Raw genomic sequence first — 22,716 nt, forward strand, 5'->3', positions numbered from 1 at the left:
TAAGAAAAACTTTTATTTATTTATTCTTTTTGTCTTTTTAGGCCTGCATCCATAGCATCTGGCAGTTCCCAGTCTAGGGGTTGAATCAGAGATGCAGCTGCCAGCTGATGCCACAGCCATCCTAGATTCAAGCTGTATCTATGACCTACACCACAGCTCATGGCAATGCCAGATCCTTAACCTACTGAGCAAGGCCAAGGATTGAACCTACATCCTCATGGATGCTAGTCAGATGTATTTTTGCTGAGCTGTGACAGGAACTCAAAGAAAACCTTGTTTAATAAGGTTCAGTCTTTATCTGCTCTCTCCAAGAACTGGTATTTTCTATAATACAGTAGTGCTGTGGTAAGTCATATTATATATCCTAGAGCAAAGACTCCACTTTTATTCTTAAGTCATTTGACAAACGTACCCAACTCTGCTTGGTATTCTGTCACAGTGAGATTAAGACTCATTGATTGACAACCATTTGATCTAGCAATTACCAACATATTACTCAAAGGACTAGAAAAGCAAAGGAGGCCAGACTTTAATTAAAAGATGATTAAAATTGTTATATACTCCTGAGATAATTAATACAAGAGACAGTGCTTGTTCATAATATATTTAAATTAAGGAGATTCTTAAAATATACAGCATGAAAAGATGCCTACTTTTCTGGTTTTTCAAATACCTTAGATAGTATACATTCTTAAATAGCTATAAATATCAAAGCAACTGGAGGAAATACATTAGATGATTTAAAATGAGTTTTTATTCATTTTCATTTGCAAAACTATATAAAACCAATTACTTTGTAAACTAAAAAATACATTTTATCAATTGCTTAAAAAATTCTACCTAAATGATAATTTTTTCTCTTAAATTTTAGCTTTCAAGTTAGTGAAATTATCTGTGACCATGCTAATATGATTTGACTAAAGTTCTGCTGCATTTTTATTGAAAATATCTAATAAGGTTTAGGAGAAAACCAAGACAACTTTCATTGAAGACTTCATAATTCTCGATAGGAAGTAATACTCAAAGACAGTGATTTCAAGTGTTAGTGAACTTTTTAAACTTGATTATATTAATGCTACATGCAGTGATCTATATCTTGTGACAGCATATATCCTTCATAATCTTGAGCAGAAGAAGTAAAGCTCATACTTTGTGAATTGTGATGTATGTATCTCATAATAGAGTTTAGATCTTTTGTCCTTAGTTAATATCTGTTAATTATATATATTTTTATCTCTCAATGAATTTTATTACATTTATAGTTGTACAGTGATCATCACAACCAAATTTTATACAATTTCCATCCCAAACCCTCAGTGCATCCCCCACACACCAACCTGTCTCTTTTGGAAACTATAAGTTTTTCAAAGTCTGTGAGTCAGTATCCGTTCTGCAAAGAAGTTCATTGCGTCCTTTTTTCAGATTCCACATGTCAATGATAGCATTTGATGTCAGTGTCTCATTGTCTGACTGACTTCACTTAGCATGATAATTTCTAGATCCATCTATGTTGATGCAAATGGCAGTATTTCATTTTAATGGCTGAGTAATATTCCATTGTGTATATGTACCACTTCTTCTTGATCCACTCCTCTGTCAATGGACATTTAGGTTGTTTCCATGTCTTGGCTATTGCAAATAGTGTGCTGCAACGAACATTGGTGTACGTGTGTCTTTTCAAGTAATTGTTTTTTCCTGAATAGATGCCCAGGAGTGGGATTGCTGGATCAATTGGTAGTTCTATGTTTAGCTTTCTGAGGAATTTCCGTACTGTTTTTCCACAGTGGTTGCACCAATTTACATTCCCACCAACAGTGTAATAGGGTTCCCTTTTCTACACACCCTCTCTATTTTTTGTTTATAGACTTTTTGATGATGGCCATTCTGACTGGTGTAAGGTGGCAGCTCATAGTGGTTTTGATTTTCTTTTCTCTAATAGTGATGTTGAATATCTTTTCATGAGTCTTTCTGGTCATCTGTATGTCTTCTTTGGAGAATTGTCTGTTTAGATCTTCTGTCCATTTTTTGATGGGGTTGTTTGTTTTTTTGGTATTGAGCTGCAGGTGGTGTTTATAAATTTTGGAGATGAATCCCTTGACAGTCACTTAATTTTCAAATATTTTCTCCCATTCCATGGATTGTCTTTTTGTTTTGTTTAGAGTTTCCTTTGCTGGGTAAAAATTTTCTTAAGTCCTAATTGTTTATTTTTGTTTTTATTATCATTACTCTAGGAGGTGGATCTGAGAAAATGTTGCTGTCATTATGTCGGAGAGTGTTTGGCCTATGTTTTCCTCTTAAGAGTTTTATGGTACCTGATTTTATATTTAGGTATTTAATCCATTTTGAGTTTATTTTTGTGTATGGTGTTAGGGAGTGTTATAATTTCATTCTTTTATGTGTGGCTGTCCAGTATTCCCAGCACCACTTATTGAACAAGCTGTCCTTTCTCCGTTGTATATTCTTGCCTCCTTTGTCAGAGATGAGTTAACTGTAGGTTCATGGGTTTAATTCTGGGCTTTCTATCCTGTTCCACTGATCTATATTTCTGTCTTTGTGCCAGTACCATATGGTTTTGATGACTCTTGCTTTATAGTATAGTCTGAAGTCCAGGAACCTGATTCTTCCAGCTCCATTTTTCTTTCTCAGGATATCTTTGGCTATTCTGGGTCTTTTGTGCTTCCAAACTTTAAAATATTTTGTTCTAGTGCTATGAAAAATATCCTTGGTAACTTGATAGGGATTGCATTGAATCTGTAGATTGTCTTGGGTAGTATAGTCATTTTGGTAATATTGACTCTTCCCATCCAAGAGCATGTTATGTCTTTCCACCTGTTTGTGTCATCTTTGATTTCTTTCATCAGCATCCTATGTTTTCGAGAGTACAGGTCATTTGTCTCTTTTGGTAGGCTTATTCCTAAGTACTTTATTCTTTAGGATGTGATCATAAATGGGATTGTTTCCCTAATTTCTCTTTCTGATCTTTCCTTGTTAGTACATAGAAATGCAGTCAATTTCTGTGTATTAATTTTGTATCCGGTGACCTTTCAGATTCACTGATGATCTCTAACAGAGTCTTTAGGAATCTCTAGGTATGATGTCATGTCATCTGCAAATAGGGATAGTTTTACTTCTTCCTTTCCAATTTGGATTCCTTTTATTTCTTTTACTTCTCTGATTGCTGTGGCTAGGACTTCCAAAACTATGTTGAATAGTAGTGGCGAGAGTGGACATCCTTGTCTTTGTCCTGGTCTCAGTGGGAATTCTTTCAACTTTTCACCATTGAAAATGATGATAGCCCTTTATTATGTTGCAGTAGGTTCCCTCTATGCACACTCTTTGAAAGGTTTTTATCAGAAATGTGTGATGGATTTTTTTCAAAGGCTTTTTCTGCGTCTATTGCGAGGGTCATATGGTTTTTATTCTTCAGTTTGTTAATGTGGTGTATCACAATGATTGATTTGTGGATATTGAAGTATCCTTGAATCCCTGGTATAAATCTCACTTGATCATGGTGTACAGTCCTTTTAATGTATTGTTGGATTCAGTTTGCTAGTATTTTGTTGAGGATTTTTGCTATCTGTTGAAATTGGCCTGTAATTTTCTTTTCTTTTCTTTCTTTTTTTTTTTTTGGTGGTGTCTTTGTCTAGTTTTGATATCAGGGTTATGGTGGCCTCATAGAATGAGTTTGGGAGTGCTCCATCCTCTGCAATTTTTGGAATAGTTCAGGAGTATAGGTGTTAGCTCTTCTCAAAACGTTGGTAGAATTTGTTTGTGAAGCCATCTGGTCCTGGACTTTTGTTGGAGTTTTTAAATCACATTTTATATTCAGTACTTGGGATTGGTCTGTTCATCTTTTCTATTTCATCGAGGTTTAATCTTGGAAGATTGTAGTTTTCTAAGAAATTGTCCATTTCTTCTAGTTTTTCCATTTTATTGGTGTATAGTTGAATATAATAGTCTCTTATGATCCTTTGTATTTCTGTGATGTCTGTTATTCTCCTTTTTCATTTCTAATTTTATTTATTTGAGTCCTTTCTCTCTCTATTTTTTTTTTTTTTTTGGCTTTTTGCCATCTCTTGGGCTGCTCCTGTGGCATATGGAGGTTCCTAGGTTAGGGGTCGAATCAGAGCCATAGCCACCGGCCTACGCCAGAGCCACAGAAACATGGGATCCAAGCCGCATCTGCAACCTACACCATATCTCACAGCAATGCCAGATCCTTAACCCACTGAGCAAGGCCAGGGATCGAACCTGCAACCTCATGGTTCCTAGTCAGATTCGTTAACCACTGAGCCACAATGGGAACTCCATCTTTTTTTTTTTCTTAATATGTATGGCTCAGGGTTTGTCAATTTGTTCATCTTTTCAAAGAACCATGTTTAGATTTCATCTTTTCTATGATTTCTTTTACATTGATTTGTGCTCTGATCTATATGATTATTTTTCTTCTGCTAACTTTAGGTTTTCTCTGTTCTTCTCTCTCTAGGTGTTGTAGATAGAAAGTTGAGTTGTTTATTTGAGCTCTTTCTTGTTTCCTGAGGTATGCTTGTATTGCTATAAACTTCCCTCTTAGAACTGCTTTTGCTGCATCCCACAGGTTTTAGACTGTTGTATCTTTGTTTTCATTTGCTTATAGGTATTTTTTAATTTCCTCTTTGATTTCTTCAGGGATCTATTGGTTGTTTAGTAGCATGTTGTTTAGTCTCCAAGTATTTGTGTTTTTTGCAGTTTTTTTCTTGTTGATTTCCTATCATACAGTGTTGTGGTCAAAAAAGATGCTTGAAATGATTTCAATTGAATTAAGATTACTGAGGCTCAATTTGTAGCCCAGAATGTGATCAATCTTAAAAAATGTTCCATGTGCACTTGAGAAGAATGTGTATTCTGCTGCCTTTGGATGGAATGTCCTATAAATATCTATTAAGTCCATCTGGTCTAATGCTTCATTTAGGGCCTACGTTTCTTTAGTGATTTTTCTGTCTGGATGATCGGGGCATTTCTGTAAGTGGAGTATTAAAGTCATCCACTATTACTGTGTTATTTTCAATTTGTCCTTTTAAATTTTTTAGCAGTTACCTTATATATTGTGGTGAATCCTATGTTGGGTGCATAAATATTTAAAATTTTTGTATCTTCTAGGATTGATCCTTTGATCATTATGTAATGTCCTTCCTTGTCTCTTAAAATATTCTTCTTTTTAAGGTCTATTTTGTCTGATATGAGTATTGCTACTCCAGCTTTCTTTTGATTCCTGTTTGCATAGAATATTTTATTCCATCCTCTCACTTTCAATTTGTATGTGTCCCTAAAAGTGAGGTGGGTCTCTTAAAGACAGCATATATATGGGTCTTGCATCCATTCAGCCAGTCTATGTCTTTTGGTTGGGTGTTTAGTCCATTAACATTTAAGGTAATTATTGATATGTGCATTCTTATTGTCATTTTATTAACTGTTTTGGATTTGTTTTTGTTGCCATTTTTTCTTCCCTTCTTCTCTTGTCTCTCCTCTTGTGGTTTGATGACTATCTTTAGTGTTGTATTTGAGTTGATTTTTCTTACTTGTTTGTGTATCAATTGTAGATTTTTGGTTTGCAGTTGCCCTGAAGTTTTTATATAAGAGTCTCTCTCTGTCTCTGTGTCTCTTTCTGTCTCTGTCTCTCTCTATATATATATATGATTGTTTTAAGTTGTTGGTCTCTTAATTGCAAGTGCATCTCCAATGTCCTGCACTTGTATCCTCCTCTTCTCATAATTTCTGATTTTGGTAGCATAATTGTGCGTGGATGGTTTCCTATCTTTACTGTATATATGCCTTTACTGATGAGCCTATCATTTATGTTATTTTTGTTTCTATTTGTGGCCTTTTCTTTTTTGCCTAGAGAAGTTCCTCTAGTATTTGTTGTAAAGCTGGTTTAGAGTTGCTGAATTCTCTTAGCTTTTGCTTATCTGTAAAGCTTTTTATTTCTCCTTCATATCTGAATGAGAGCCTTGCTGGATAAAGTAATCTTGGTTGTAGGCTTATTTCCTTTCATCGCATTAATTATATCATGCCATTCCCTCCTGGCCTGCAGTGTTTCTGCTGAAAAATCTGCTGATAACGTTATTGGGGTTCCCTTGTATGTTGTTTCTTTTCCCTAGCTGCTTTCAATATTTTCTCTTTGTCTTTACTTTTGGTCAGGTTGATTCATATGTGTCTTGGGATGTTCCTCTTTGGGTTTATTTTATGTGGTACTCATTTCACTTTCTGGATTTGAGTGAGTGGTTCCTTTCCTGTGTTAGGGAAGTTATCTCTTTGCATATTTTTTCTGTCCCTTTCTCTCTCTCTTCTCCTTCTGGCATCCCTATAATATGGATGTTGGTGCATTTAATGTTGTCCCAGAGTTCTCTGAGACTCTCTTCATTTGTTTTCAATCTTTTTTTTTTCCTTTTGTTCTGCATCGGTTATTGCCACTAATCTGTCCTCTACCTCATCTATTCATCCTTCTGCTTCCTGTATTCTGCTATTAGTTGCTTATAATGAACTTTTTATATCAGTTATTGTATTTTGCATCTCTTCTTGCTTAAGTTTTAAATCTTGTATCTCTTTGCTCAGTGTTTCCTGTAAGTTGTCCATCTTTGCTTCCATTTTATTTCCAATGTCTTGCATCATCTTCAGCATCATTGGTTTAAAGTCTTTTCCCTGGAGGCTGATAATCTCCTGATCACTTAGCTATTTTTCTGGGGCTTTTTCTTTTTCCCTTACGTGAGTTACAGTTTTCTGCCTTTTCATTTTTATAGGTTTTTGTGTGGTGTCCTTTTTGTAGACAATAGAGTTGTAGCCTCTCATTTCTGATATCTGGCCCTCTTTTGCCTGAAGTTGATACAGGGGCTTGCTGTAGGCTTCCTGATGTGAGGGACTGATGCCTACCTACTCATAGGTGGGGCTGATTGCCATCTCTCTGGTGGGTGGGGCTTTGTCTCTGGGTGAGATAAAAGGCAGCTGTGTCCCTGGGGGTCTTTAGGCAGCCTGTTTACTGATGGGTGGGGCTATGTTCCTACTTGGATTATTGTTTGGCCTGGGGCTTCTCAGCACTGAAGGGTGTGCCAGATTTTCCCAAAATGGCCACCTTCAGAGAAACACACACTGATGTATATTCCCAAGAGAATGTCCTTTCCCAACAACTAGCCACAGTTACCATCTGTTTTCCCAAAAGACTCTCCATGAACTGCAGTCCGGTCCAACCCAGATTCCTATGGAGACTTTGCTTTGCCCTGGTACCCAGTGCACATTAAAGTCTGTGTGTACCTTTTAAGAATAGGGTCTCTATTTTCTCCCAGTCCCATGGAGCTCTGCACACAAGCCCCATTGGTTTTCAATACCAGATGCTCAAGCGGTTCTTTCTCCCAAAGCCAGATCCCCAAGCATGGGGACTTGACATGGGGCTCAGAACTCACACTCCTGTAGGTGAGTCTCTGTGGTACAGTTACTTTCCAGTCTTTGGGCTTCCCACCTGGCAGGTATGGGGTTGCTTATATCATGTAATTGTCCCTCCTACCTCTTGATGTGGCCTCCGCTTTGTCTTCTGGAGTAGGGTATCTTTTTGAAAGTTTCCAGTCCATTTGGTTGAAAGTTATTCATAATTTGACTGCAATTTTGTTGTTTTTATGAGAGAAGTTGAGTTCCAGTACTTCTATTCCACCATCTTAATCTCGTCCTCCTCTTAGATCTTCTATTACAGCAATTAATTATATTTAATGTTATCTTTGAGACAAATAATTTCTGAGTAATTCAGATATATAAAGAATCCTAAGGGTGAAATAATAGTAGTTACTTTTTATTGACTCCTGACTGTATTCAGCACAGTTACAAGTTTTTGGCATGAATAGTATTTTGGTGCTGCTCTTTCTTATAGAGTACCACGGGTGGTCTTAAGCAACTCAAGAATCTCTGAGAACATTCAAATGCTGACTCTTTTCAGGGTACATAAGGGATTTCTTTGGTGGGGTGTTAGCTGGGTGGATGTCATGGTTGGGGGTGTGAAGTGTTCCTAAGCATGGTGGGAGCCCTGTGTCTGGGTAACTCTTTGCCCCTACATGCCCCCAGTGTTCCCATCCAGCAAGCTGACCTCTTGGATCAGATACCAACAGGTTGGCTGAAGTCAAAACACTGGTGCAAGGCACAGGGGACAGATAAGTGCATTCAATGCATTAGTAGAAATCCCACAGAAGAATGAGATGATGCCAGTGCTAGCTTCCTGAGGGCACTTTCTGTCTCTCTGAATGATTCTCTTTAATATGCCTATTCCATTGGCTTGAAGCATAAAAGGAAAATCCCCTCTATATCCTGCAAGGTTGGGGACTTGTAGCACTGACAATTCCTTTTTTCCTTCCCCAATCTCCCCCTTAACTGTATTTATAAGTGTGTGTGTGTGTGTGTAGTGTTCAGATTATGGCAAAGTGGTTCATATCTGAGTTTCCTTTATAAAGTGAAGTTCTTGGTGCCTCTTGTCCCAAATACTGAACCCTACTCATCAATTCCATGGCAATGGGAAAAGTCAATTCACTGTCCTGATGCACTCTTAGATGGATAAATCAGCAAGCTCATGAAGAGGACTAGTGGAGGAGAAGGTTTACAAGTTAGCTTAAATTTGACTCCAATTCAATCATAAAAGTAGTTAAAGAGACTTACCAAAAAATGGAAGAATAAGATAATATTGAAAATTAACTTGGGTGTCCTCAATGTTAAACTCTGAACTACAGATGTTTTGATGTCTTTTATGATGGTAATATCAAAAGAAATACTGCTTCTCTAGTAGGTCTGGCTTTTCAGTACACTGCTAGTTTTGGAAAGATAATACATCTTTCCACACAAGTGTGATTTCTTTAAATTTATAGTTGTAGTTTAGATACACAAATGGCTTATCAAAGCACTCTTACTGCCCTTAGATTTTGGGTCTCCCAAAATTATTTAGTACCAGTAATTACAGTATGTAGTACTTAGGAGACCATCAAATTGGTGCAGGGCATCATACGTCACCATGCATTTTTCTGGGTATACTACACTACACATTGATCTCACTAGAAAGCAGAATCAAGTTTGAGAACAAAATACATCTTTGCCTATTTGTCTTTAATCTCATGGTCCAGGTAGGTCAAAAAGGTGATGTTGTTTTGTTAACTAAAATTAGAATGGTTTGCCTGAACTTGCTTTTTTCTAAATTTTTTTTTTTTTTTCAGGTAGCTACTTGGAAAGGGCCAGAGGCTTTTTTTCTGAGGGGATTTAGATTTCAAACCTGAAGACTCTGCTTTGTTTTTTTTTTAGGGCCGCACCCATGGCATATGGAGGTTCCCAGGCTAGGGGTCCAATTGGAGCTGTAGCCGCTGGCCTATGCCAGAGCCACAGCTCACGGCAATGCCAGATCTTTAACCCACTGAGCGAGGCCAGGGATTTAACCTGTGTCCTCATGGATGCTAGTCGGGTTTGTTAACCTCTGAGGCACAGCAGGAACTCCAAGACACTGCTTCTTTATACAGATAATATCTTTCAGGATGCTTACACAATCAGAACTTTTCACTTGCTTCCCAGATGACAATGTTTCTGGTCTGGACATGCAGCCATGACAGAAACTCATTTGCAGTCAGAGGAAACCTTGATTTGGCTTTGAGATTCATGTTCTTCTGGAATCATCTCTTAGCAACTCTGCAAGGTGTTTTCCTTTTACTTTTGGCTAGTCCATAATCCCTTTTAGTGGGGAAATAGGAAATTCCTGGTTCAGTTCTTTTTTAAATTTCTAACCTCATGAATTAAACAAAACAAATGTAAAGGAACATGGAACATAAAAGGGAAAATAAAAATGCTAATCTAAGCATAGTTTAGTGTGTTCCTTGTGGCCAAGATAGAACTAAAATGTACTGGTGCTCAGAAAAATAATAAGTCAAACATATAGCTCACTAGCAATCAATTTAAAATCTCATCCCTTTATAATAAAAATGCAAATATTAAATGTGACACCAAGGTGGAAGCTCTCAGCCTTCTCTTCACACCCTCTCTCTGTCTTTCCTAGAGACAGGAGAGCTAGTCTGATTGACAAAATTCCGGGGCAGTGCACCACCTTTGCTAATGGGCAGGGCAAAGGGCATTTGCTGGCAGGAGTGCTCCAGCCCTCTTTAGATGGGAGGTAGTGTCTCCCTCTCTCTCTCAATCTCTCTCTTTCTCTCTTCAATACCCCTCTTCCTTCTTTCTCTCTCTCTCTCTTCCACTTGCTAACACACTCTTCTTGGCTCTCTTTCTGTATAGGAGAAATGGCATGTTTGCACATGTGAAATTTTTGACTAAAGGACAGAGCTGTTCCATTTCTCCTAGTCTTTTCAAAGAAAACCTCTTAATTTTTTTCTTTTGTCATTAGTTCTAAATCCTTTACAGATGTGATTGCCTTATCTATACACATTCATAGCTATTAACATTTCTTTTAGAAACAATTGGTGAGAATATGACATGCTACTTTATATTGGTCTTAACCATCAAGGAGAATCAAGGAACTCTTAAGTTTTTAGTCTAGAGTTATAAAGTCTCTCATTAATACTAAGGTCATATAAGCTTTTTTACCTGCTAGAAAAAAAATGATGATTTACATTAAATGTGTCAATTGAAAACCACGTGGCTGATGAGTCAATTTTCCTTCATTCTCTTTTTCTGCGATTGGGTATTAAATTCAGAATTTCTTATGTGCTATTTCTGTGAAGATTCTGCTTTCATATTACCTTGGCAATGTGTGCTCCTTTTTAGTTTTCCAGAAGCTTGCTTCTCCTTTATAATTTCTCAATATTACTGACAGTTCCTTTGAGATAAAACCTGTAAATTGCTGCTGAGATAGAGGTAGAGCTTGCCTGGAGATGGAAACTTAAATGTGTTTAGTATTATCATGTACTCAGCCATTCTTGTCACTGTTTTGGATTTCAATTCCCTTTTGTACTTGGTGCCTCATCCTTCAACTTCAAAACCACTCCCTTTGGAGAAGATCTTTACAAACTGTTTGTCAAGCAGTTCTGAATTTTCCAAATTACTTCATATTATCTTTTTGGGGGGTTGTTTATTGGTACAAACGTAACCCTCTTTCTGTGGCCTTTTACTGTGTGGATTTCTGGAAATTTTTCCTTTGTGGCTCTCTTTGCGTGCACTTATACAATGACATTGTGCTTCTTTTTGAACTTCCATCAGTCTTTCTTTTTAATATACAAGTATTTTAGGTTTACTCTGAAAAGGAAGAGGGCACCTCCTCACTGAACACTGTTCATCAGAGGGATGGGTGTGATCAAAATGATGTTCTAGGAAGATGAATTTTACACTCAGGGGCTGCAGTGTGATCAGAAAAGCCTGATGGGAAATTAATCCATGGGTAGACCATGCTCTGTGTCGATATACCCTTCTCTACAATTTCAGAACTGCTCTGGAAGTATAGACAGGTGCTTGTAATGCAGCTTAGAACTGGACACAGTACCTAGTAAAGCACTTGACTAAACGCTACTAAAAAATCCATGAAAAACCTAGCCAATCACATTTCCAGGGAAATGTAGATCAGGTGCCAATGAAGCAGCTAGTTTTCAGTCTTATATCACTAGGATTCTAAATCCAGCCTTTCTTAATTATGAAGTGATCATTAAAGAAAAGAAAATTGGGAAATCACAAGCTTCAAACCAGGCTTACTCAGAGGCACTTTTAACTGTGAGAGGTTTTCTAAGGCAGCATAAAATTTTCTTCTGAAGGGTTTACAGCTGTCTATGTATATACATCAGCAGCATTTCTCTACATAAGAGTGTGAGGAGAAAGTTGTCAAATGCTGCTGTACTAGAATATGTATGTGTTTTTTCTTTCTCCAAAGATATTTTTTTTTAACCTCTAGTTGATTGGGTAATTAAAAGCGATTTTTTTTTAATTTTAATTTTTTTTATTACTCAAATGAATTTATCACATCTGTAGTTGTATAATGATCATAACTATCCAATTTCACAGGATTTCCATCCCACAACCCAAGCACATCCCCCCACCCCACAAACTGTCTCCTCCGGAGATCATAAGTTTTTCAATGTCCGTGAGTCAGCATCTGTTCTGCAAAGAAGTTCAGTCTGTCCTTTTTTCAGATTCCACATGTCAGTGAAAGCATTTGATGTTGGTGTCTCATTGTCTGATTGACTTCACTTGGCATGATAATTTCTAGGTCCATCCATCCATGTTGCTAAAAATGCTGGTATTTCATTTCTTTTAATGGCTGAGTAATATCCCATTGTGTATATGTAGCACATCTTCTTGATCCACTCCTCCACTGATGGACATTTAGGTTGTTTAATAGCAAACACTGACCATCGTACTAAATCAATGTACTCTTGTTGAGTGATACATAAATGAGGAAATGGCCTTTTGATTTAGTATGTAGGAATGTCATGAAAAAGAAATGCTCCACTGATATGTAGGTACATGTGTCTTTTTTAGGGAAAGATTTGTCTGGATATATGTCCAAGAGTGGGATTGCTGGGACATATGGTAGTTCTATATATAGATTTCTAAGGTACCTACATACTGTTCTCCATAGTGGTTGTACCAGCTTACATTCCCACCAATGGTACAGGGGGGTTCCCTTTTCTCCACACCCCCTCTGGCATTTATTATTTGTGGACTTTTTTTTTTTTTTTTTTTTTTTTGTTATTTCTTGGGCTGCTCCCGCAGCATATGGAGGTTCCCAGGCTAGGGGTCTAATCGGAGCTGTAGCCGCCGGCCTACGCCAGAGCCACAGCAATGCAGGATCCGAGCCGCATCTGCAACCTACACCACAGCTCACAGCAACGCTGAATCGTTAACCCACTGAGCAAGGGCAGGGACCGAACCTGAAACCTCATGGTTCCTAGTCGGATTCGTTAACCACTGTGCCACGACGGGAACTCCCTATTTGTGGACTTTTTAACGATGGACATTCTGAGTGGTGTGAGGTGGTATCTCATGTTCATTGCAGCACTATTCACAATAGCCAAGACATGGAAGCAGTCCAAATGTCCATCAAGAGATAATTGGATTAGGAAGATATGGTGTATGTATACACAATGGAATACTACTCATCCATTAAAAAAATGAACAAAATAATGCAATTTGCAGCAACTTTGTGGATGCAAATTGAGACTCATACTGAGTGAAGTCAGAAAGAGAAAGACAAATACCACATGATATCACTTATATCTGGAATCTAATACGTGACACAAATGAACCTTTCCACAGAAAAGAAAATAATGCACTTGGAGAATAGATTTGTGATTGCCAAGGGGGAGGGGGTGGGAATGGGGTGGATTGGGATCCTGGGATTAATAGATGCAAACTATTGCCTTTGGAATGGATTAGCAATGAGATCCTGCTGTATAGCACTGGGAACTGTGTCTAGTCACTTATGATGGAGCATGATAATGTGAGAAATAAGAATGTGTATGTGTAACTGGGTCACTATGTGGTATAGTAGAAAAAAAATTGTATTGGGGAAATGACAATTAAAAAAAAGAAATGTTCAACACATAAACATATTTCACTTCAGTTTAATGTTAGCATTCCTTTGGATCTTGTACATTTCAATAAATACTAACCAACAAAAGGAGCACTAAAAATTTCATTTATTCATTCACTTAAATGTTTATTGAGCACCTACTATACACACATACACACACACACACACACACACACACACACTAGGAATTGTACTAACTACTAGACATGGTTAAAAAATAAACAATAGTAATATTTTGCAGTTTATAATATCCTAAGGAACAAGTGAACAATTATAATAAATTATAATAAATTATTTAGAAGATTAGCAAATCAGTAAAGCATGTATACTATTTATACTTACACTGTTAAGAGATTTCCTGACATGACAACAACCTGATTCCCTTGAGAAGGGAAAGAAAAAGATAAGGAACAGATTTTTTTTTGCATGTCATGTCTCTTCTATTTTCTGAATCCAAAAATTATACATTTTATTTCTATGTAAGTTTATTTTTATTTAAATCCACTTGATTTACGATGTTGCATTAATTTCTGCTATCCAGCAGAGTGATACAGTTATACATAACAGATTTGATGACATAAACCAGGCACACACCACTAAATGGTTTAAAGCATATATGATCAGATTTGCATTTTATAATTCCCATCTTGGTTTAAGAGTAGGGAATGAATTTGGTGATGCTAGTAGAAACTGAAAATGACCTGGATTAGGGCAGTGACCATGAAAGGGCTGAGTATTGGACATGAAAGACATTTTGAAGTTGGAGCTATAGGACTGGTCTTAGTTTTTTTTTTTTTTTTTTTTTTTTCTTTTTAGGGCTACACTTGTGGCATATGGAGGTCTCCAAGCTAGGGGCCAAACTGGAGCTACACTTGCCAGCCTACACCACAGCTACATCAATGCCAGATCTGAGCTTTGCCTGTGACCTACACCACAGCTCACGGCAACACTAGATCCTTAACCCATTGAGCGAGGGCAGGGATCAAACCCACAACCTTCATAAGTCCTAGTCAGATTGGTTTTCACTGTGCCACAACAGGAACTCCTGTTCTAGGTTCTCAGTTAAGTGAGGACACTGAAGTGGTGAAGGAGGACTTGAAAATGATGCTCTGATTTGACTTGAGAAAAATGGGTTGGGATTGTGTCTTTTGTTTGAGATAGCAAGTGTCTTTTTCTCTTCTTTCCTTCCTTCCCTCTTTCCACCCTTCCTCCATCCTTGAATCTTGAGTTTAAAATTTCCTACCCCTGGAAGTCACTGTCTTCTTTGAAGCCCCAAATTATTTTGACAAGGAAAAGTCATTTTAACTTCTGTACTTAAAGCTAATCCGCGGGTGAAAATAACAACACCCTACCACCTTGCCAAGTCATTTCAAATAGTCTTAAACATTTAATCAAAGGAGACAGAACATTGATGTATTTAAGGACAGTTGCCAAGAGTATTTTTTGACCTTATTTAATGATTGAAGATGGAGTTAGGCAAATTATTCAGCGCAAAATAAAAGTAAACAAGGAAAATGTATTGAAGCGAAATTGTAGGCTGCCATGTAAATATAATTTTTAGATTTTTTTGCTTTGAATACAGAAAATTAAGGAAGGAGTTATTTTTTTTGTAATAATGTGGCTCTGCAAATGGGAGGAATACAACTTAAAATAGTGTCAATGATGAAAACAACTGAATTTATTTTCTTTTTTTGCCTGGGAAGACTATTTAATCTATCTAAAGTGGGAGTCCATTTGGGGATTCAAATGGCATTCCTGGTCTTCTCACTCCATCTCTTTCCTAGCTTGGCTCTGGTTCTTACTGAATCTTCTTTCTTGCTGCAGCTGGCCCTCACCAGGAGGGGACCAAAAGGGATGGTAAAGGTTTACATTACCTCAGATATTTCCACAGCAGCATGAGGGAGCTCTTTGCTTCCAGTGGTCGTATATAAAATTCTGAAAGAGTCTAACTGGTTTGACTTGAGTCATGGCTCCAACACTTATTTACCAATTGTGGTCAGAGGTGTAGGGAACTCTGGCAGCCCCCCAAAGTTTATCTGGTGTTAAGTGGTCATCCCAAAGAAACAGGGACAGGCTGTCTGCTGTTGCACATGAAGGGGAATGCAGAATACCAAGCAGACTAAAACAACCTTGTCCTGTATTTTCACTCTAAACATCTTTGCCATAAGCATTTTCAACCCACAACTCATTGACTGTAAAGTAGTTTTACCATAAAAGATGAACTAGCTTTAACTCACAACAGTCTTGGAGAACATTTGTTATCTACCGATTCTTTAGCTAATTTAGATATAACAGTTTGCTCTCTGATGCTGTATTTACTGAATTTATCATGCAGTATTTGATGTTGGAACAAAAGAAGAATAAGCCTTTTCCTATTCCCCCAAAAAGAATGATGGCCTGATTCCTGATAAGTATGTTCTTGAAAATGGTGATCTGTTTTTGTTTTTTGATAGAAAATTTTGGTATCTGGCACAGAACCTGTCTTAGATGAGTTGGTGAAACAGAAGGACTGGGCATGCGATTTAAGATTTAAATGTATCTAGCTATGTGCTACTAGTTATATGTGTTATGGATAGTGATATTCAACCAGCATTCCCTCCTCTGTTTGTTTTACTGCCAAGGAAGTCCGAGGAGACAAAGGAGACTTTTTTTTTACATCACAAAGAATTTATATCCAGCATTAGATCCTGTATCTCTAATGATCAACTTTCAGAAAGGAAGTATCATTGCTTCTCTAAGATATACCTAAATACAACCACAACTGTGAATCTACACACATTCTAAATGTATTCAAATCTTTTTGTATTTTAATCTTTCACAATAAAATTATAGACACTTTTGAACATTGATCTGACCACCTGCTAGGTGTCCAAACTTTCTTCCTGGAAATATATAAAGATGAATGAATAACCTGTCCTCTTCTATTTCCCACTCACTGGGGGAAAAATGTTCTTAAAATTTTTTTTGTTGTTATTAATTGTCCACGTTTCATTATCTCCTTTTTCTCTCATTATGTTCTTTTTATCTTTCAGGAAGAAAGTGTCTTTTTGGCTAGTTAGTTTTGTGGCAACACTGCTTGTGGCAAAGTCTTACAGGGAAAACACCTAGAATCTAAAATAGGACAGTCCTGAAATGAGCCAGAAAGACAAAGACAAATACCATATGATATCACTTATAACTGGAATCTAATATCCAGCACAAATGAACATCTCCTCAGAAAAGAAAATCATGGACTTGGAGAAGAGACTTGTGGCTGCCTGATGGGAGGGGGAGGGAGTGGGAGGGATCAGGAGCTTGGGCTTATCAGACACAACTTAGAATAGATTTACAAGGAGATCCTGCTGAATAGCATTGAGAACTATGTCTAGATACTCATGTTGCAACAGAAGAAAGGGTGGGGGAAAAATGTAATTGTAATGTATACATGTAAGGATAACCTGACCCCCTTGCTGTACAGTGGGAAAATAAAAAAAAATAAATAAATAAATAAAATAAAATAGGACAGTCCATTACATTCCTGTGAAATACTCTTGAAAATTGGCTTAAATTTTAACTAAATTACCATGTAGTTTAATTAGGTCAATGCCAAACCATTGGTTTAAGTAGACAACTAAAGGAAATTGACTGGTAAAAATTATTACACATTATTAAAGAAGATATTTAAGAAAAGGCTTTATGACTTGAGGCTTTCCTCCCCTTATAATCTTAAGAAAAGTTCTAGTTAGTATAGTTGTTTAGGGGTTGTCTTTCGAATTTTCTTTCTTCTTTCTTTCTTTCCTTTTTTTAAAATTTTTTTTTATTAGTTTTTTGATGTTTTACTCTTAGCTGGACAGAGACAGTCCATTGCTGCCTAGAGGTTTTTTTTTTTTTTTTTTTTTTAAAGGCTGCATCTGCAGCCTATGGAAATTCCCAGGCTAGGGGTTGAATCAGAGCTGCAGCTGCTGGCCTATGCCACAGCAATGTGGGATTTGAGTCTCATCGGGACCTACATCACAACTCATGGCAATGCCAGATCCTGAACCCATTGAGCAAGGCCAGGGCTGAAATCTGCATCCTCATGGATACTAGTTGAGTTCATTTACCACTGAGCTACGATGAGAATTCCTGCTGCCTATAGTTGAGTAATTTTACTCTGCTGTTCATCTTTTCACATGAACTGCAGATATCTTCCCTTAAACACCTGTTTAAAAATGGTGACTTCTCATCTATTCCCTTATATTCAACCAGGACTAAGTTGCTATATTCATTGCTTTTGAAAAAAAATAGGTATTCTTGTTTTTTTCTGACCTGAGAGTTTCAATTTGTTAATGAAAACATTGGAACTCAAGGGAGGGGATGTGTTTTTCTTACTGTTGCAGGTTTTTTTTTTTTTTAAGTTTTCAGAATATTTTTGTTATGTTTTTTTGTTTTTGGCCACAGCATGCAGTGGCTTGATGTGGGATCTGTTCCCAGACCGGGGATCAAACCTGGGCCATAGCAGTGCAAGTGCCAAATTCTAACCACTAGACCACAGGGAACTCCCAGTTGTAGGGTTTTTTTTTTTTTTTAATTTTTTCTTGGCAGGTCCCAACTACCCTAGTAGTTATAACAGACATCTATGTACCAACAAATACAAAGCTGAATTGTGCATTGTTATTTTTCACGTCTATCAAGAAAGAGATAACACATTTTGTTTTGTCAGCATTTCCCCTGACCATCCAAGGAATCATTTCTCTAAATTTTCATAATTAAGGAGTTGATTGATTTCAACGTAAACCCCCTTGAAGATAGCAAATTTGTTTAACATTTCATTTTTGCCAACAAATCCTCAGACCTGGAAAATTGTGACTGCTTCTCTATAAGAAAACTTGGCTATCCAGGAAAAAAAAAAACTCACCATTAATATAAATATAACTTGGTTACCTGGATGTGCACAGTACCTTAGCCTTTCTCAATATGGCTTCACATTTATTTCACACACGAAAAAATGATGCTGGCATGTCATTAAAACTAAAGTGCTCACAATCTGAGATTCATGGCTCTATTTATAGGTAGATCATCTCTTACTGGAGTATTCTGACTTTTCTTAAGCCTATTACTTGACAAATGGCTCCTGTGCTCATCCAATTTGCTAGGCTACTGCATATCGCCTTGACAACTCAAGGGAAGACTCTTTCATCACTATGGAAACAAGTCAATATAAACATCTTCACATTTTATTTATAGACTAGGTAATGTAAAGGCAACATGTACACTTGATATGATCTTAAATGAAATATGGTAGATGCTTCTTGTTTTTAATTAATAGGATTAACGGTTGACACTGACATATAGCATCTTCTCAAAACTGGGGAGGGTTGATAAAACTGCAACTGTTACTGTATTTTATGTGGTGCTTTACAGGTTTTTTTTTTTTTTTTTTTCATTTTTCAAGGTTAACACCTAAACCTGAGACAGAAGACCTCACAGATGGCACTACTGTGGAAAGGACATTTAATGGGCACTTCAGAGAGGGAAATACTCAGAAATACCTGTTAAATTGTCACAGCAATCTTCCAGCTAATATCTTCTGAATTAGATTAAGGAATGAGTAATTTACCCATTTATGGATTTTATTGTGTCATAGAAAGAACATAGGATTTGAGTCCAGCACCCATCACTTAAAAGATGGGGGAAACATTTATTTTTAGCTTTCCCATCTATAAAATGGGTGTAAGAACATTTATGTGTTGGATTACTGTAAGGATTAAAAGTGATCTGAAAAAAAAAAAAACAACATATCATCCAGTAACAAAAATTTGGGATGGCAATAGCAATATTGTTATTACATGTGACTTTTTAAGTACTTTAATGTTCATCAGTCTTCCCTAACTATGCATCTCTAATTTGCCATATTAATAGATGGTGTAGCCATTTTACTAAATTTACTGATTTTGGAGATGGAAGGCAAAGTGTTCTATTCTTCTTAAAAGTTTCAAATGTAAATTCAAATGGTATCTTATAAATAAAAGGACACATAATAACTTTTGAACAATTATGGGTTATTTATGTGCTTGTTTTTAATTATGAAATCTATCATATAATCTTGCAACTCCACGTAAGGAGAATTTAAGTGCTTCATTTGTTTCTGGAAAATAATAGTAATCATTATTTAAGAAATTTGTTCCCTGTGAATTTGGCAAAATCCAAAGAGCTAATTATCTTTCCAGTATGTGTGTGTGTTCTTAAATATGAGCATTTCTTGCAGCTAAATTAAATTTGAATAAAAGATCTTTCTCTTTTAGCAAGTAAGAGACCAAAAATATTAGCTCTTTCATCAGAACAAGCCTACACTAAGCTATACCATCTATTGTGGGAAGTTGGATGATAACACTTCCACAAAACCAATTATTGGTTTAATTTTCACCCTGTGTGAAAAGTTTCCCTTGGTTTTAATTCTCTTTCAGAGGTTAAGCTTTATATCCTGAGATCCTAACTTTGTGTCTTTGGATAAATATATTTTCCTTGTCCATCAAATATTTTTCTGGAACAAATCTTTCTAGCAAAAATTTTCTGATGGGAATTTTGAAAATACCTGAGTTTACACAGATATGCTTAAGTCTTTGTCCTTTGCTTTCAAAAAAGATCCTCTCCAACACCTGGATTGTGCGAAAACAAAAAAGCCTGCTAACCATGTGAACATGTGTCTTTGTTTAAAATATGTATTTCCTTTTATATTTTTCTCTTTGGTTTTATTTACTAAGAACTAAATGCTGGCAGATTATAGAATGTCTCCACTAACTTAAAGGATATGAACTCTGTTCCAGGGCAAAAGAGATAGTGGTAACTAGTTGTGGGGAGGGGAACTTGCTGTCATTTGGTAAACTCTAACATTTCTTTTGGGTTCTACTTCTATGAATTTGTTTGACATTATTTATTAACTATTTTTCCCTAATATCCTCAGCACACAAAAAGAATTTAAAAAAACCCACAAAATGCAAAGGGGCTCCATCTTGGTGCAAATTGCTGCTGGGTTGATTTCTTAGGATCAAGCTAAGTTTTTAAAAAAGGAGTTTAATTAAAAGTAAATGAGTGGAAGAGAAAGTAGCCTGTTATCACAAAAAAAAAAAACATATAATATCCTAGTGATATTTACCTTTCTGTATTTACGCTTTTCTATTATAGAAATGTATACTGAACCAGGAAACACTGATCTGTGTAACTAAGTAACAGCTAATGCACTGGACTGGGGCAGAATTCTAACCATTCTCTCTCTCTCTCTCTCTCTCACACACACACACACACACACACTCACACACACACACACACACACACAAATACACAGCCACATTACTGTTTTGTTAATACTCCCTACAAATTTGGACTTAAATTCATATTCAACAAAGTCCTGTGGAAAGACCATCAGGGAAGATGGAATGGTATATCTTCCACTGAATCTTATTTGCAAACCATTTTTGAAAAAGTGAAGCTTTTTAGACCATGTACAAAGCAAAGTATCGAGAATTTCTAATGTTTCACTATCAGATCATCCTCCTCCTCTAGCAAACTCAGCTAGCTGATGTGCATTGTGCTTGATTGCACTACTTGTCCACATTCTCCTTTGTTCTCTGCCCCCAGTAGGGTTTCCTGTGCACAGAGTGTACTTCCTCACCCACGGGCTTTTGGCGTGGTCTTGTGACTTGCTCTGACAAATGGAAGATACAGGATTGATATCCTAAACTTGGTATCGTAAGGCAGTTGGGGCTGCTGTTCCCTTTTCTTGAATTTCTGCCAAGACATCATCACAGCACAGATAGGAGCTACTCTTTTCCCAAGTCATGGAATGAGAAGATACCTGGAACACTCCTGTACCCAGCTCATAGCCTGGGGCAGACCCACTGCAGCCAAACCCCGAGACACATGAAGGAGAAGTAAATGTCAAAGTTTGGGTTTGTTTGTTATACGTAAGTATGTAGGAAAAGCTGACTAGTACAAGCAGTCACGAATAAATTTAGAGTAAAAGTTCAGTAGAGATGACATTATAGAACATGCTGGCAGTTTACCCAGGGGTGGGGCTGAGACCAGAGCTTCAGTATCTTAGCACTAAGAAGACCTGACAGCATATTGTGGTGCTCCCACGACCAGGGCAAGTACAAGGTCTGGGTGCTAACCCTTGCAAAGGCCAGAGCATGGGGCTTGGCAGCCTAGTTAAATGAATTCAGGCAGATTATCATGCTAGGGTTTTAACAGAACTAAATAAATAAATAAGGAAGCAGCGACTACAACTGAAGTGGAAGATCAGAGGAAAACCAGCAGCATGACACATGTTTTCTGAGGTTCTGAGTGGCTGAGCTAGCTGTTTCTTTAAATTCTTATCATGAGGCTTGATTCTAGTAACAAGTCAAGTGGTCCCAGATACTGGAATAGGATGAGTCAGGGGAAAAATGCAGGGCCTGGCATCAGATCTTTATCACCTCCACATGAATTATCCCCATAAAAGGCTGACAGAATCTGAAAGGATCTTTTCAGGATGGGGCTTGAGGAAGTGATAAACATACCCATGGGACCTGTAAGAACAAACCAAATAAGTGAAATAAGTCAGAGAAAGACAGATACCATATGATATTTATATCTGGCATCTAATATATGGCACAAATGAACTTATCTACAGAAAAGAAACTCATGGACTTGGACAACAGACTTGTGGTTGCCAAGGGGGAGGAGGAAGAAGGAGGATGGGGTTATTAGATGTAAATCATTGCATTGGAGTAGATTAGCAATGAGATCCTGCAGTATAGCACAGGGAACTATATCCAGTCACTTGTGATGGAACTTGATGGAGGATAATGTGAGAAAAAGAACACACACACACACACACACACGTGTGTGTGTGTATCACTGGGTCACCTTGCTGTACAGTAGAAATTGACAGAACACTAACTCTACTATAATTGAAAAAAATTAAAATCCTAAAAAATAAACTGAAATGAGTGGGACAGCTTTCCAAAGCAGACAGCTTTCCAAAGCAGACAGAATATTATATGGTCTCTTCATTGTGTTAAGGAATCATTGTATTGGCACAAGTTTACCAAACAAGAATTTTTCTTAAAGAATGATTGTGAAGACTCATTTTTCTTTCACAAAGTCTCCATTTGGATGTCAGGATTTTCAAAGACAGGACTGTGCTCTCTCCAGTGGTGGCCTGCTCCAGGTCTGTTTCTCCATCTCTCTCTAAAGGT

The 22,716-nt window shown here is 37.0% G+C and overlaps 1 protein-coding gene and 1 long non-coding RNA gene across 2 annotated transcripts in view; one reads left to right on the forward strand and one right to left on the reverse strand.

Moving 5' to 3' along the window:
- LOC102159376 (uncharacterized) overlaps nucleotides 1-20,210 on the forward strand; it is a 63,176-nt gene extending 42,966 nt beyond the window's left edge. Inside the window, exon 3 of the long non-coding RNA XR_300829.4 lies at nucleotides 18,933-20,210. This is a non-coding gene — a long non-coding RNA (uncharacterized LOC102159376). The remainder of the gene's footprint in view (nucleotides 1-18,932) is intronic.
- The window catches only part of LOC146406163 (uncharacterized), a 1,231,956-nt gene that overhangs the window by 28,210 nt on the left and 1,181,030 nt on the right, over nucleotides 1-22,716 (reverse strand). The gene's annotated exons all lie outside the window — the stretch shown is intronic.

The sequence above is a fragment of the Sus scrofa genome, chromosome 1, assembly GCF_054392235.1.
Source record: "Sus scrofa isolate SSC_HxYL_T2T_F1_AM1 chromosome 1, Sscrofa_HxYL_maternal_Yorkshire_Landrace_v2.0, whole genome shotgun sequence".
In the NCBI taxonomy this organism is placed as follows: domain Eukaryota; kingdom Metazoa; phylum Chordata; class Mammalia; order Artiodactyla; family Suidae; genus Sus; species Sus scrofa.